The 18490-nt window shown below is 43.2% G+C and overlaps 1 pseudogene; it reads right to left on the reverse strand.

Annotated features, from left to right (window-relative positions):
* Positions 1-3993: 3993 nt before the first annotated feature.
* Positions 3994-16016, reverse strand: LOC142966291 (coiled-coil domain-containing protein 42 homolog; annotated as a pseudogene).
* Positions 16017-18490: the final 2474 nt, after the last annotated feature.

Below are 18490 nucleotides of genomic sequence, written 5' to 3' on the forward strand. Positions count from 1 at the left end.
GCTAGCTAGCTATGTAGAATCAGACGGCAACCTACGGTTCTGCCGAGTAAAGCCAATGCCTAAGTGTCTTTAAAACTTGCATTCTCTCTAATGTCCACCAGGGGGCGACTCCTCTGGTTGTATAGAAGTCTATGAGAAAATGACTCTACTTCTCTCTTGATTTATTACCTCAGTAAACATTGTAAACATGCGTTTATGGTCTCAATCTCTAGTTCCAAGTCTTCTTCAATACAGCATGATGTTCATTTTGTAAATTATGGTCCATTTAGAGTCAAATAGACTATAGTAAGTAGGCTTACTGTGATTGACAGGTCATTGTCAATACCAGAGACGTACACGGCATCTCTACATCACTCCTCCACATTCCAAATATGGTCACTTCCGTTTAATGGCTGAACAAAAAAAACATGGCGACGGCGGTATTCCAAGATGGCGATGGCGAAATTGCTGAACTCAAGGCTTCAAAACGGTCCACAAACCAATGGCTGCCGTCAAGATGACTACGTCCACTTCTTACAGTCTATGTGTAGAATGATGATGTCCTCATACATCAGACCTCTACATATGGGTACATCAAGTCCGTGTCCCATTTTCTCTGGATAGAAAACATAAGATTTTCAATGCAATTTGATTTGCATTATAATTTTGACAAATTCATTTATTTCTTCTTTAACGTTAGTTTTATAGACATGCCTGATAATTATTTTGTGACCTTGCCTGAACCTGAGTGACCACGATATCTTAATAAATGAAGTTGCCCCTTCTGTGTTCCCACATCCAAGTGGATCAATGACCCAACACAGTGATTGGATATTGTTTAACCAGACATTTATAAATATTTGATTGAATGACCAGGTATCATTAGGCTACTTCTTCTCTGCAAACCAACCTGTTAGTAGCCAACTGTTTGATCTTTTAGAGATTTAATTGTAGATGACAGTCTGCTGCTATACTGTATGACTGTACTGCAGCAGCCTCCTCCTACTCAAGCTAATGTTAGCTGTCCATCATTAGTAACTGTCACATCATTTAGCGATTTATCACACTGACAGTGAATATTCACGTATCTTATGTGCCTCAAATCTCATTGTGAAAGTCTCAGTTAACCCCTATAAACAAGAGCTTTTCAGCATTTTCCTGTTTCCCTCCATATGAGACAGCTCCTTTCTTTCCCCCAAAAAGGAAACCGGCGCGCATTACACCAGATCTGTTTGAAACACTCTACAAATCAGAGATGTTCCGTAGAGCTGAGGGAACTGTCGAGTTCATCACTATGAGTGACCCCTCTCACATCACACCTAGTCATTTCATCCATTGTTTCTGTAAAAAAAAAAAAAAAAAAAAAAAAAAAATAAATCACATTACTACACTGTAACAGGCTTCTGCCGTGAGTTTCCCTCAGCACAATGATGAACAGCACACTCAAATAGCGTTTCTCAATGTTTCTTTATTTCACTATTGTTCTGGCCTCGTCGTGCGCTCTCCTGCCGTGCCTCCGAGCGCACCTGCCATCTGAACTTGTCTCTGTGTGGTTCTCATCTTGGTCCTCCGTCACTGCTTGTGTTTATATAGGGGAGAGAGACACAATCAAAGATTGAATTCAGCTGAGGCTAATGCCTCTTCCCGGCACCGTTCCCTGAACCACTCCCCCTCTCTGTCCCCTCTGCAGCTGAGCCCAACCACGCCCAGCCACCACATACCCCCACCGCCCGACATAGGCCGGGGAGCCATCCGGCCTACCCCCCCCCCCCCCCCCTAAACTGTCCCCAGCCCTCTGGGAAGAGAGAAGTTAGGTGTGGTTCCCCACAGAGAGCCTGTTTCACCCTCTCAAACGCCAACTGGCACTGCTCCGTCCACTGGATCGGATCTGAGGCCCCTTTCCGGGTCAGGTCGGTCAAAGGGCTGGTCAGCTCTGTAAAGTTTGGGATGAACCGTCTGTAATAACCCGCCAGCCCCCAAAAAAACCTAACCTCTTTTATAGTCTTGGGCCGCGGACAGCGATAGCAGCAGTTTTGTCCACCTGCCCGCCGCCCAAGTGGTACCCCAGATACCGTACCTCCCTCTGTCCAACTGCACACTTCCCTGGGTTGGCGGTGAGCCCAGCCTGCCTCAGGGACTCCAGCACCCCCACCTCCAGCATAGCCAATTCCCTCTGAACCACTTTTCTTTTGTGTTCAGGTAACCTGTAGGGTCGTGATGGCACAGTCACGCCCGGGGAGTCTCAATTTGGTGCACTATGAGGTTTGTGCATCCTGGCAGTAGGGAGAACATGTCAGCAAACTGCTCTTGCAACTGGGCAATGTCTGTTCTCTGGGTCCCGGGGAGATGGGCTTCACAAAAGAGCGAGGTCGGATTGGTGGATTTTGGAACCTTAGGCCCCAGCTCCTCTCAGATACACCAGAGAAACAGACTCAGCCTCTCTCCATGCTTTTAGGAGGTTGAGGTGGTAGATCTGTGGAGCTCCACCGGCAGCACCTCATAGTCGACATCCCCCACTCGCCGTGTGACCACAAAGGGCCCTTGCCCCTTGGCCCGGAGTTCAGAACTGGAAGAAGGAAGCAATACAAGTACCTTTTCTCCCGGTGTGAATTGTCTCAGCCTGGCCCCTCTGTTGTACAGCCATTGTTGACGTTCCTGGGCCTGGAGCAAATTCTCCCGTGACATCTGACCCAGTGTGTGGAGTTTTGCTCGCAGATCCAGGATGTATTGAATTTAACTTTTACCGGTGCTCAGTTTTCTTTAATCAGGTCGAGCACCCCCCATGGTTTCCTGCCAAACAGCAGTTCGAAGGGAGAAAATCCTGTGGAGGCCTGGAGGCCCGCACTGCAAACAACAGAGGATCAAGCTATTTATCCCAATTGCGTTCATCTTCGTGAATACATTTACAGATCATGGACTTCAAAGTCTTATTCGGACGCTCCACCAGACCATCGGTCTGTGGGTGGTACACACTGGTCCGAATAGAGTTAATGCCCAATAATCCGTAAAGTTCCCTCAGTGTTCTTGACATGAACGAGGTGCCCTGGTCAGTCAGAATCTCTTTCAGGATTCCGACTCGGGAGATGACCTGAAACAGAGCCTGCGCGACACTCTTTTCAGAAATGTTGCGCAATGGCACTGCCTCGGGATATCGTGTTGCGTAATCCACCAGGACTAACACAAAGCGATATCCGCGTGCACTCTGCTGAAATGGCCCGATGAGGTACATGCCGATTCGTTCGAATGGGACCTCCATTAATGGTAGAGGACCAAAAAGGCGCCCTCGGATTGGCCGGCTGGTTTACCAATTGACACTCCGGGCAGGAAGCACACCAATGGCACACATCCCCCTGGATACCCGGCCAATAAAATCGGGTCATTATCCGGTCCAGTGTTTTTTCATATCGCATGTGGCCAGCCATTGGGTTATAGTGAGCCGCCTGGAAAATAATTTCCCGGTGGCTTTTCGGCATCAACAATTGGGTGTTTTCCTGACCTGACTGAGTGTCACGACTCACTACAGCCTGTCCCTAATCAATGAAAAGTGCAGATATGATCGCTGTGTCAGGGCGCACCAACTGACCATCAATTCGTATCACTTGGTCAAAGGCCGAGCGTAGAGTATCATCCCGAGACTGCTCCAGTGGAAAACCTTCCATGGAGTGTAAATCGGGACCCGGTACCCCCCACACCGTGCCCCATTAACTTATTAAACCCCAGCCAATCTGTTCCCAAGATTAGGGGGTGCGTAAGGCGGGAGCGAACCTCAACCTTTACACTATGTTTTTTCCCCATGTATCTAATTTCTACTGACACTATGGGATAATCGTGAACATCCCCATGCACACACCAAATTTTCACCCACAATGCCTCCACCAATACCCCGGTCCGAACCAGGCTCTGGTGAATCATAGACAGTATCCACCATTGCCTGATGTACACCCCCCTGGATCCTTACCGGAACATCGCCGGCGTTTGCTGGGGTCGGTGGATCGGGGAACTGGAGGAGGGGTGTCAACCGCTGAGCTGGTAGGGGCCGCGCCAGGAGCTGCAGATGTAGCCTCCTCCGGGGGGCAGGCGTCGGCCGGGCTGGAGCCAGTGGGCGACCACTGTCCCCCTGACCACTCTGCCAGGGTGATGGCGGTCCCTAGTGCCGTAGGGCGGTGGTTGCGGACCCAATGCCGATGTTTGGGCCGGCAGCTCCCCAACAAATCGCTCCAGGACCACCTTCTCTACCACCTCCTGGGCCCCCTGGTTGCAGCCACCTTTGCTTTATTTCACTATTGTTCTGTCCTCATCGTGCCGTCTGAACTTCTCTTTGTGGTTCTCCGTCACTGCTTGTGTTTATATAGGGGAGAGAGACACAATCAAAGATTGAATTCAGCTGAGGCTAATTAAGCCTCTTCCCGGCACCGTTCCCTGAACCACTCCCCCTCTCTGTCCCCTCTGCAGCTGAGCCCAACCACGCCCAGCCACCACATACCCCCACCGCCCGACATAGGCCGGGGAGCCATCCGGCCTAACCAACCCCCCCAAACAACCACGCCCAGCCACCACATACACCTTTAATGTTTGCAATTTACAAATTTCCACATAAAATTAGCTGGTACACTGAATCCGTTTATAAATACATGCAACAAAGAAACACAAAAAGAAATGTTACCATCCGGAATTCTGCTGCCTGCATGCCATCTGTCAAAAGCTTCATGCAAATACACCACTGCAAGTCAACTCAATGCTAAAGCTGTATGGGGCCAATACAGAGGTATTTACAGCAGGGGAAAAAGCCACCGTAATAACACTGTAATATTATACTTAAGCTTCTTATTTTTCTTTCAAAAAGTGCATGTGTCACATTGGGGCTCCCTCCTACAAATCGGAATTGAGGGTATTGCACCCTGGCATTCATGTCTGGCTCGGGAACAGACGGTCCAAATGGAACCCAGGTCCCATCTCTCCGCTCCAGAATGGCACGGTTGTTAAGAAGGAAAATACATGAGACGAGAGGCTTGGATATCAGATTATCATTAAGTTGCACCAGATCCCCTGGTATTTTGTCGAAGATTTTGGTATTAAATCTCTGCTTCAAAGTGACTAATTACGCTAAGTCCTGATTTCATGGTCACAGCTGTACCGTATTACCAATCACAACAGCTCGATGCAGACTGCTGCGGTTTCCCTGCACGAGGAGTTGCCGCGGCTTATCTTTGGCGGTGTCGATGTCACTGAGACGCTCAGCGGAACCATCTGGACCGATACCACCATCTCATCTTCATCAGCCTCGGCGGACGCCACAGCCACTTCCCAAATTCCAGGGCATTTACCTTCAGTTTTTATATTTGAGGTAAAAAAAAAAAAAAAAAAGAAATAGTGCTTCTCCATCCCTTTCCCTTCACGGTCCATTTCATGACTCGCTCACACTTCAAGCAACAAGTCACGCTTGATAAACAAGTCACTGTTATATCCTACGGGGCTCAGTGTCCATGGGAGCTCAGCCGATGTGTGGATGGCCAGGAAAAGATGTCCACAGCTTAACTTTCTGCATTCATCAGCTGTTAACAGCCAATCGGATTTCTGTGTGTGGGATTTAGTTTTATGAGTAACCGTTCAGCCTGTCGAGTGTAAAATGGTATGTTTTTTAGAGGCGCTCTGTCCCCCAGATACTGCACTGTTCATTACATTCCACAGTAGGAAATTGCTCAACAAAATAAATAATGTCCTTGGGCTATTGTTTGCCTTGAGTGTGGTGTAAGAGGAGTGGTTATGGGATCACTGGGAGAGCATGAATGAGAGCATGAATGTCCTGAGCTGGAGTTAGAATGTGAGATATCTAACCCCATCACTAGATTGATCTCCCATTTGGCCTATCATCACGAAATTTGCAGCACATCGCATCTTCTAACATACCGTCAAATTTTCATTGCATTCAACCACTAGGGGGTAATTCGGCCATTTTTTGCATCTTTTGGCAATTTTCCATTTTCAGGTGTTGTATTTTAACAAGCTCCTCCTTCAGAATTTATGCAATATCAACTTCAAATTTGGTCAATCTGCTTGATACTGCTCCAGGCCTGAGCACATTTCCATGCCAAAAATGTTCACATAGCCACCTACTGGCAAAAGGAAATTACGCGTATTATAGTTTGATGTACTCCTAGTTGACCACATCGGCCTGAAACTCAAAGCCTTAAGACATGATAATAATCCATCCTGAATATTGTGAGTTTGCCGCTGTTGCCGTGGCAACGCATCATTTGCCGTGAAAAGGAAGCAGATTTTTACGTGGCTTAGGATGCTCAAAAGCTCATGTGCCATAGGTGATGGAAATAAATATTTCATGAGGGCCTTTGCAGTCAAAATATTTCTCATTAGCGTCCCCTACAAATATTCAAAAAAATGGCGGCAGCCCTACGTTTAACCTACATGTATGCAATTGTTAAGGCACATGTAGACTTAACAAAATGGGACCATGCTCTAAAATCAAACGGTCTGCCATTTTTTATTTTGTGTGAATTTTCCTTACGTTTGGTGGAATGGCGTAGCTGTGGCGTGGTGGCCATTTTACATGATTCCCCATTAATTAAACAACAAGCTGATGTAACTCCACTGGACTTGCTCAAATCTGTCCCAAACTTGCCATACTTGATAACAGTCCTGAGGATGTCTAAAAGCCAATTTTCACTCATCGTCAAAGCGCCACCTACTGGCAACAGGAAATCAGCATTATTTAACAAACATTATCCAAATTACATGACATTTAAATGATGTGGTCTGCACTTGATATAGAGCAACATAATGCATATTGATGCATGTTGTCTAGAGCCATTGTGGAGATACAGGAAGTGGTGGATTATTTGCAAAGCATAATTTCCAGCATCACTCCACGCAGGCAAAAAACTCGGGGTGCGTTGGCCGATGCTCACAGACATTCGCGTCGGCCGGCGTCCCGCCAGTACCCCCGACGTGCACAAAGGTGCGAGGGCCCGTTCATCGCTGCTTGCAGGTTTAATTTTCATTAAAACCCATATCACTGAGTGTTTTTTTCCCTTGGCAGAAACATTTAAAGGAGGAGACAGAAATTTTTGCTTCAAACCTTTTACAGTGAAATAAAAGAAACCCAGGTACAAATGCAGCCCCCACAAAGTAAAAAAATATTAAGGGTGTATTTTCCAGACACTAGTTCATGTGCCTGTTAAGGGAATATTCAGGGTGTGTCTGGCATGGCAGTCTGATCTCACAGTCGCTACTACCTGATGGAGTTTGGTTAGTCTATATGTGGCACAATAAGTCATGTGTAGTTCAGTAAGTACAATCATTTCTTGGGTGTAATGTAAGTTAGGAGAGTATATTATGTTTCCTATGTGTTTATGAGGAGGAAGTGTTGATTGTAGTTCAAATTTGGGGAACAGGGGAACATTTTTAGGCAGTAGATCCAGTAGGTGTCAGTGTTGTTATATGAGCAGTGTCTGTGACAGAGTCACAGGGAAGTCACACGTGAATACATGAGAGAATGAGAATCTCTGTGTACATGATGGAAGCAGAAAGCGCTGTGGAGCGACTGTATACCTAAAGGAATATTTTTGTATTTTGCAGAACATTTTCATTAAATGTGTAGCACCAGATTGAGCCTGTGTGACATCATTCTGTGCACCGCTACACATACATGCCTTTTCAAACTATATGAGTTCATGTATCATCTTGCTCTAAAATTATATAAAACTTACACAATCTTCACATTAGAGAAGCGGATGTTTGCCATTTTTACTTTATTAAACAACTGTAATGATGAATTTATTATCTAATAATTGCCAATTTATTTCCTGATGATTAACTGATTAATTTAACAAATATGTTTTCTAGCTCAGTTGTTTTATTTACTTCGGTCTTCAGGCTGTCTCTGGTTTGAAATCCAGGACAGATGCCTTCAGTGTATGAGATGACCTATTTATTGGCACACACACACACACACACACACACACACACACACACACACACACACACACACACACACACACACACACACACACACACACACACACACACACACACACACACACACACACACACACACACACACACACACACACACACACACACACACACACACACACACACACACACACACACACACACACACACACACACACACACACACACACACACACACACACACACACACACACACACTTTTGCCTGCTTTTTGGGCTGACCTACCGGTGTTGACCCTGCCTTTACCAAGTAAAGAAATCTATATTCTGTCTCTGAGTGGTGCTTTTTTGTTCCTTACAGGCTTGTCTTTTTCCTGTCCATCATTCTGCTGTGGGGGAGTTTGATATTGTTTAAGTATGTCCTCGTCCTCGTGGTCCTGCATGAACATCATGACCTGAGGAGGAAACGGTAGAAAACTGTCAGTTGTTTGTTTTCTGTCTCTCTGCTGTTCATAACCATCTCTGCTCTGTCAGGGTCCACACCTTATCAAGCTGTTTCACTGTGTCATTCTTATCCACAGCTCCGACACCTGTCATTTCATAGAGGCTAAGGGTCGCCATCTTAATCTGTCCCAGCGTGATTGTTTTCTTTGCAGCTGTTTCCTGAATGTGGTTCCACTTGCTTTCCTGTGAGGGACAAGTGCATTTCACACAAGATGGTAGCTGCATATGTAGGCAACATTTGATTTGGTGTACGCTCAGTGTCACGTCTGATACCCAGTGTTTCGCTTCAGCGCGTCTAACTTGGTTTGGAGCCGGGACAGCAGTAGGTTCTTCTGCAGCCGCTGCAGACGATCATTGTCCTCCAGTGTCAGCAGTGATCCTCTCAGCTGGTCGACCTGCTCGTACGCCTTTTTCTCCCTCTCCTGGAAATCATCTCGAATGTGGAAAAGATTATGATATATAAATGATCCGCGAGGTCCTGCACATTATTAAACTAACACACACACGTTAAAGTTGCAGCTCAAAAATCCAACTTCAGACTCAAAACAAATCCATGACCACCTCTGCACACACCATAGAAATGATTTTTCTAAAAGAAGACATTTACCTGTAAGGAGACGGGGCCGGAGGTGTTATTTCACATAGCAATGCTATCTATGTTTAGTGTTCATGCCTACTGAGAGATCATCTGATCTCTCATCACTGAGAGATCAGATGCATCAAGGTTGCGGGAGGATTACCACCATGACTTAAGACTTATTGCGCCACTTCTAACTAAATGAGAAACGTTACCAAATTAGCTGCATCGATCTGAGATCCACCGTCACATTTTAAAATGGGGTTTGTTGCATCGTGGTACAATCTTAAAACTTTGGAAACCTCTGTTTCAGTAAGTGGACCTTTTGATAATAGACTATTAATGTGCAATAAACAAATTTAGATTTAGTTTCTCTGCCTGTAAAAGTACCCTACTCATCCTGCATGCCTGCTCCATGACGGCCTTGATTACGGTGTGTTGTTGTATCTGGCGCTCTTGCTCCTGTTTCTTCTCCATCACCTCGGCACGCACCAGCTTCAGCTTCTCTAGCTCTGCGTCCAGCTAAAGGCCGTCTCTCCTCTCCTTCCTCAACAAGTTGATCAGCCTCTTCTACCTGCAGGGGAGGAGCTAGAGGGACTTAGTTTTGCTGTTGTGTGTGAAATTGTCCTCTACTGTATCTTCAGAAACGTATCATAGCTTAAGCGTAATTTCAGACCTTACTTCATCTGCGCAGGCAACTCATCTTTGCGCTGTCTGACACTTCAATTTCTACATAAAAACACACAGCAGGCAAAAATGACTTAGGAATATTTATGACGCATGCTCAGTCAGTTAAAGTTACTTCTCACAATTTAACATTCTGCATTCATTCCTACAGATTAAGACAGAAAGGTACATCTCCAGAAGTAACTTTAGCGCTTGCTAACTGCTAGACATTTACCCTTTTTCTATCATTTTCAGTTCAAATTCAGCTCCATAAGGTATAATAAACAGTAGCTCAAATATAGACTCGCAGACCCTCACGGACAAACGCATCCACTAGGGGAGGGAACCTCTAGGCACCTCACTATTCGATTAGTTCCCATTCAGAGGACTACGGTGCGATTATAAAACGATTATCGATTCATCGTGATGCATCAAAATCTTTCTATACACGATTTATTTTTTCTCACTGTGACTCTTTTTCTGTTTTTAAAACACTGCATATTTGTAATGATTCATAATAAAAATTTTAAAAAAAGATTAATTGACTTCCATTATCTTTTATTAATTCAATATTAGTAACAAATAGAAGATGTTACATTCCCAATCATTGCAAAGACAACCAACAAGAAAATAAATCAAATTGGGCCTGTAGCCTATAAACACAGACTTCAGCATCTTCTCAGTCATGAGACATAACAAGCTGCTCTTATTCACAGATAAATAATAGAGGCTTCTCTTCAAACAAATGAGTATTCAGCTCTCGTATAAAAATAACTATCTGGAATATGAACCTATACATGGAGGATACAGTGCACGTTTACGGTGACTCTAGATTCTGGAGATGTTGTTGCTATTCATTGACATATGCCAGACTGTGAAAGCATTTAGTACACTAAATATAATTCAATGTTTGTGTTGTTGTTTTCCCATAACAACAGTGGAACAAACTAGCATTTAAAAGGTTCAAATTCTGAAACAAAGAATATTTGGTAACGTTGGTTACCATCAGGACTGAAGTCGGTTAAATGATTTAACTCAGTAAAAGTGTAAAATAATATAGTATTTCAGAGCAGTTTTAAGAAGGGGACAGTTTTGTCCTCTGAGGATAGATCAACTTTTGTAAAGTGAGGCACAAGAGCACAGTGTCACTTGACAGCACATTCCACACTGAGGCAGCTACTGTACTGTTACAACTACTAGGCCCACTTACTATACAAGCCAACATTTAATTAGTAAAGCATTTGAAACGTTTGACTGCCAAGTATCTCTGCTCTGTTGCTTTGTGACTCCCTCATCACATGTTTGCTCTGTTTTCTTATAATGTTAATGTTGTTATAATGTCGGCTGCTTTTATGTCAGTAGAGATAGATCATCTGTGGCTTTGAAATACAGTTAGTCAGCCTCTCTTCATCCCCAGTGTGAACAAAATACACGCTGTATAGAGTTTACATGCAGTTTTCAAATATGGTTAACATGCTAAAATTCAAAACTACTACGATAAACTGTTACCTGCAGGGGGCTTTTATCTGATGTGTGTCCAGGCGCCCATTGTCTCATTCAACCCACCTACACTACCGTTCACAAGTCTGGAATCTCTTTCCACAACAGCCTGATTCAGAACGACTATATATTTTTGATTTGGTTTTAGGGTCCTCTTCACAAATAGATGTTGTTATGTGAAGGGTTTGCCAACGTTTTGTACATCGAGACCAAAACACCTCGCTCCCAAGTCGTCAGTAAATATCAGCTGAACATCTATGGACTCAAACTCACTCTATCTAACCAGTGAGCAGTCTGCAGAGGGCCCAAAGACAGAAAAACAGGTTCCACAATACATTGTGGTTTAGTAATGATCGAAGGTCACTTGTGCTTTTCTGGACTGGAAACAATTTCTAAATCAAATTTGGGGGGGGAAATAAAAACAGTATTCTCCCCTTCCTTGCAACACTGTGGGGACATCAACAAAGTGAACATTTGAATCATTTCATTATTATTCTTTTAAGCCCCAAACTATTTTGAATGTAAAACATACGTTTGGTGTAAAATAGCTACTATTGAAGGTAAGAAGAATAATATCAATATAACAGGTGATTCCAAACTTTTGAAAAGTAGTCTTTATTAAAAACAACTGAAAATGTATGTGCAGCATGGACCTCAGTGATGCGATGTGAACCCTGAAACAAGAGTATCAGACACTTGATTACAGTTGTTACCAAAGGGAGGTGGGTGAGTTTTGCACTTTAATTTAACTCTCCTCACCCGAGAGCGTGTCGTACAATGCACTTCTCAGGAACGAATATAATGAATATTGCACACATTTTATATACCCACTTAACCAAGAGATTCTGGGTAACAGTATCATGGAAGCCATTTTTACACACTCCAAACACAATTCTACACAAACTAATATAATCAACTTGAAGATGTACCACAATCACATATTTTTTGCCATGACTCTGCGAGCTACGCACTCTGGACAAAGCTACGAACACAAAGCTAAAGGCTAACACGGACAACCAATACATCAGAAAGCAAGAGAATTCGACACAGACTCCAGAGATATCTTCAGAATTTCTCTCCGTGAAACCATTACAGAGCTATGAGCAAACAAGCACCAGAACCACAAACCGCTTCATCAATAATAATCATAAACGCACCTCACCATGAGCTGATTTCATGAAGAGAACGGATAAATTCCCGGTTATTTCCATTCAAATATGTTTGTCATTGAACTGCTTCCGTGAAGAAAGGGGGGGGGGGTCTACCTAACGTAGGGGAGCTGGGGGAAGGGATTTGACTTTCGGTGTATCGGATTTTACGCTTCGCGAGGGACGGCGCGGTTTTGATTCCGACTGGCTAACGATTCAGTCAATCAATCCCACGTTGTCCCAGCTCAATTCTACAGGCTCTGACGCGTCGAAGGAGGGGTCATTAACTGAAATCGACCAATGGGCTGCTGAGTTAGGTTTACATAGACAGAGAAACTGCAGTCAGACCAGAATAGATCCATGGATCACAGACACAAACAGGCTCAGAGACAAACAGGCTCAAAATGAAGCCAAATGGATAGATTGAACACTATCAGTGATAAAACAAGTGAAATATATAGTTGTATAGAAAATTTAAATGGAACAGATGTTTCCAAAATGACCATTTTGGAGACCTCGCCTGACCTCTCTGTACTAAAACCTCTCTAATTTTGTTCTGCTTCACTTTATCAAAGTCAAACTTTGCAGAGACTGTTCACATATTGTGCTATGATTTGGGAGATGTTTAGACATTCAGCTGCATTATTTCAAAGAAATAATACCAATAAATGGGCTTTTTTTCAAGTTGAGCTGTGTCCCATCTTCATTTACTCTTAACCAGTAACATATACACTGATATTTACATATCTGAACAAATATCACAAGTGTTACCTTTATTATAACATCAAAATTATTAAAATAGAACTTGTAGTTGCAGAAATACACTGTTTAGTATGGGTAGGCAATTGCTGAGCAGAGGCCTAAAAATAGGGCTAGGGTCCAGAAGGTTTTAAGCTAAAGAATCCCACTTAATATCACACCTTTGTGCTGCTGACAGGTTGAATGATGCTGGACAGTTGGGGCAAGCACGTGGTTACATACTATTCTCCTCACCATACACTAGACTGACAGACAGGCACAGTGTCCGGCAGACATCTTGAGAAATGTGTATCTAATGATGCAAAATGCATTTAAAATATTTCCATTCGGAGTCATAGATTGAAATATTTGCCTTTGTGTAAATATAGCTTCAATGAAGGGCTGGAATAAGCTGAATGTTTTAGTAGTGCCACCTACTTCTTAGGTGTAAGTTGTCAGAGGCTTTAAAATGTAAATGCGTTTCCTTGCAACACACTAGCTTGATAACAACTCTGTGTGTTTATCTGGTGCTTTGTGACAGAGATCCCATCTTAAGCCAGTCTTTGACTCTTTGCAAGATGCATTCGAGTGTAAATGAATATACAGTATGATCTGGTCGTACGGGCAATGAAAGTCTCTAAAGAAACCGTTGTTGAGAACTGATCTTGAGACATGAGGTTCAAAGTTTGTGCCCAACATTGGAAACAGCAGTTCAAGCAGCTCAATGATCTAATCTAAATCCACACCATGGCCAGAGATGGGCAGTATTTCTATTACTTGTATTTGAAATACGTATTTCAATTACTTTTGAGTATTTTGTAATTTGTATTTGATAGGGCCGATAAAAATCGAACGTAATTTGTAACAAAATACTTTAGAGTGGAGTAACTTTGTATTTAAAATACTCAAAATACTTTCTCCACGAATCAAAAAACAGTTCACGAGTTCAGTCTTCAGATCCTCAAGTTCAACAGATTGTCTGTCAAGTTAAATATTTTATCTGAGTGTGACAGATGTCAACTAGTTTGATGTATAATTTATGTCTGGGTCTGGCTACATAGCCTATTGTATATACATGGTGATGGTTATAATATCAAGCTAGCGATCGATGCTAACGACGCTAGCATGCTGTCTAGGCTAGTGCATAGCCAGTGTTTAGCAAGTTAACTTGTCAGTGGAGTAGCTAGCTATAGGAAGAGGGAGATTGGGAGCTTGTATGTTCATGATAACTTTATCAAGAGACATCTGACCATCTAATCTTGCACTGTATTACAAGTTATGCTGCATCTTCTCAATGTGAATGTCATAATGCCATATCAATTACTGGCAGATAATATAGTTCACACTTTTGTCCAAAGCGACACAATAATACCTGTAAAGCAGTAAACAGTGAGATTCAGGTTGCAATGAATGATCCACACTACATTCTGAAAATGCAGAAGAGGCTAAAACAGATCACTAAACATCTGCAAATGAAAGTGTCAGTGTTTAATTGAAGTGTTGAACTAACAGCAAGTTTATCCCACTTCTCTCCCTCAGCCTCTGTATTCACAGCTGGTCCTTTTCTCTGCGACTGCTCTTGTGACTCCTGCTAACTTACTACATTACTGTCAGACCCTCCTGCACAAACACACAGCTGGTTTAGAGAACTGCATTTACTTTGACAGTCTGTTGTGTTACAAACACTATATATATATATATATATATATATATATATATATATATATATATATATATATATATATATATATATAGCTATTAACACATATTAAGGTTTTTTTTCTATCTTTACAGGCTTACATTTAAAATAGTATTCAGAGAGACACTCAAAACATCTGAGCTTTAAGCCCCTGACGACGTCACTGCGTCACGTCTTAAATAAGGTCTAACTCATGCACGCAGTGTCTGATAGTCAAGAAAGTGCAAGGCCGCGTAAACGCGATCAAAGCTGCTTGCAGCCTTAATCAGTTATTACACAATTAACACACAAGAAAGACCAAAAAAAGTTTCCATTTATTGGTAGGCAAGATGGGAGGTAGAGCTGGGAACTCCTGCCTGAATTCATTGTCTCTATATTAGCTTGGAAGCAAAGGCCAAAGCTTATGAATTGAGTTCTCTCTCTCTCTCCTTTAACAAACACTAATCCAGCCAAAGAAGATGGTAGAATAGAATTAAATAGAATTCAAATGTCAGCGCTCTAAATGAATGGAATTGTTCTACACATGCACTGCACAAAATAAACATAATAGAAACACTAAATACAAACTTTTGCAGGTGAATAATAAGATATCTCAGCATTTAAAATGTTTTTTCAAAAAATATTTTAAAAGTGTCATAATCAAGCAGACACACTAGTTGCCTTCCACAGCATATCAGTCATTTCTGTTTTAGCGAGACCACCATCTAGTTGACCTTAAGCGCTGCAGAATGACCCACTAGTAACGTAACTGGACCCTGGGCTGACGTTTTAGTAGCTGCAATGTTGAAATGTCAGCCTGAGGGTGGGGCTGGAGGAAAGCTACGCTGAGTCGCGCCTTTACTTCAACCAACTTTTCTGTGTAAACAGTGTCACAGCTCTTTTGTCAATCACTTGTATTTGTGTTTTTAATATCTCCTCTGGGAGAATATATTTTTGTTGACACTAGGGCACTGAGCACCAGGCCTGGTCTCTTCTATTTAGATGAAGAGATATAGTAGGTGGGTCAGCGTCAGGTGATGCACCACGAAGAGACATGTTCTTTTTTACCAGAGCAAGAGAGAGACTGCAGGACGAATCTTTGCTGTTGATCACGATAATAAAATCAACCTAAACCGCAAATCTCGACTGGACATTGAACTTCTTGCCTGAGTTACAATCTGACTGAAATGGTGCATCAGTGGCCTTGTGATGTACGTTTTGGTTTTCATTGTTTTCCTCTTTGACAAATAGCCACTACAGATTCACCTTACAGAGGAGAGCAGAGACTCTGGCTCCATGGTGGTACTAGACGGAAATAACAAGAGAAAGGTGGATTGAACTGTTTAATATGTGGCCTCTTCACAAATACTAACGAGGGCCTGGGCATGCTGGTTTGTCCAAGAAGCGTTCTCCATTGTTTGTTTTTCTTAAGGATTGGCTGTTCTGCTCCATACATATGCAGCAGTAACGTGGCGGTTACTGTCTGCTGTAGTCGTCCTGTGGACACGGCCGGCAGCCTGTGAAAGGGACTTAGCTTTACCAGATTTTGTTACATGGTAGAAACTCCTGATATAATATAAGACTTTATTGATCCCCAGAGGAGGAATTCACAAGGGTTCAAAATATGTTACTGGGCCAAAGCTTGATGTGGCCGATCATAACTTTGCAGCTGCAGAACACTATGCAACCAAATCCACCGCCCACAGTCTGTACATCGGTCTCAGCCTGTGAAAGGATCACGTCGTCTTCAAATGCAAACACGGCCTGAGCACCAATGAAACACATTCGCATCGATATGAACAAGACAGACATTTCACAAGTGTGTGTCCAGTCCATGCGTGTGTCCATGTTAACACGCAATCTTCTTTCTGCACTTATTTCCTCAAAGTCTGACATTGTGTGTGTGTGTACACACACACACACACACACACACACACACACACACACACACACACGTGATCAGTGTCTAATTTAAACCGACACGCTGATTACTGTGGTCCAACGCTCAAAGCACACAACAATCACCCGACTTAGCATGTGTGCTGCTATAGCGTGCTTTGACTCCAGAGAACCAGGCACAATCAAGTTAATGTTTTCATCTTGAGTTACTAATGACTAATAATCATGGGCTAGCATAGTGGAAATAGCTCATCTCCACTCCGCTGGGCTCCCCTACAGAGGCAGGAGCAGTACGTGTGTAACGGGTTGTATATGGACCCAAATGCAACACACAGGATTCCACAGATCTTTGTCTTTTATTACTAACTTCAAATATAGCAGGCAGAGTTCAAACAGGGTCAGGATCAGAAGGCTGGTGGGTTTACCGGGAGTCAGGCAAGGCGGGTAGAACAGGGGCAGGCAGGGTTTCCAGATACGGCAGGCAGAGTTAATCAAGATCAGGATCTGAATGCGGGTGGGTTTACCGGGAGTCAGGATCGGTAACAGGAGATCAGTCCGTGAGAGCGTGCTGGAGAGTCTGGCATAGAACCGAAGAACAATCTGGCAAATGTGTCTGGGAGGCAGGAGTCTATATAGGGGCTTGATTACTGATCAGAGGCAGGTGAGTGAACAGGTGAAGGGAGTTTAGACTAATGAGGTAGGACAAGTAGAGTGAGGAGGGTGTGGAGCTGAACTGTGACAACGTGTCTCTTAGTGTTTGGGAGACGAGGAGCTATCAGTCATCAGCCTAAACTCAAGCCAGTTCTGGTGTCAGAATGAGCATAAACAGCTGAATTAACTCCTATTAAAGTTGAATTATTTCGGGGAATGGAGTGTTCCAACGCCGAGATTCAGATTGAATAAATGTAAGAAGCAAATTGAATTCAATCCCCTAAAAATTGAAGGTGTTCAATAAGAAATTCAGAGAATATCTGTGATTGAGGGATTGCCGCCGCATGGCTCTCAACATGGAGACGACTGAGCCAGAGGTTAGCCGCTAACGGCGCATGAACAGTGCAAACAACGGCAACAGTGTATAGAGAACCTTTAAGTTTTGAGCGTTCCTTATAGGTAATAAACTGAATACTAAGGTCAACTCTTTGTCCAGCTGTTTCTCCCTCTGTGTTGTCTTCTCCTTCCACCTGATTGGTTGGTTCCTCCCATGAGCCCTGCTGATCTTCACTGTGATAACATGGTCTCATTGCACTCACAAGCAGACTTCTCCAGACCAAAACTCTGAAAGCAACGTACTATTAAAGGATTTGTGCTGTGATCTCTTCAACAAAAAGTTAGGGGAAAAAGAAACTTTTCATATTATTGCTGGATTTAAGGGAGGTTTGACATCAGAGTGTCTCAGAGTCCATCACATGTCCTCTCAGATGATTCTTGTGGGAGGAGATCAAATCATATCTTTGCTCGCGTTTGAATGAAGAGCACAATTAATTGAAATGCAGCCTGAGTGATATGAAGAGACACGAGGGACGAAGACGGAGCCGACGGCAAAGCTGATATGTTTTTGACATATTATTATCTGCATAATAGTTTTTTAGTGTTTTTTTAGAAGAGTTGACATGACTCAAGCGATAACACACACGCAACACCTCTGATGGTGTGAGTATCTCTTTTCCATCAGCCAACCTAATATCATACTGTTACAGCTGTATCACATTTAAAGTCGCTATGATTGAGCCGCCCCCGTTGATGGCATATTTCTCATTTAGGTTAAATCAAAGAGACGTGGTGTCAGACCTAACCACCGCTCATTACCATCATCGCAGGAGTACAGGGAGCAATTTACCTGTGGAGACGTGGTAATGCTGGATGGAAATAGGCC

The sequence above is a fragment of the Anarhichas minor genome, unplaced genomic scaffold (assembly GCF_050575085.1).
Source record: "Anarhichas minor isolate MPS153535 unplaced genomic scaffold, ASM5057508v1 ptg000037l, whole genome shotgun sequence".
Classification (NCBI taxonomy): Eukaryota; Metazoa; Chordata; class Actinopteri; order Perciformes; family Anarhichadidae; genus Anarhichas; species Anarhichas minor.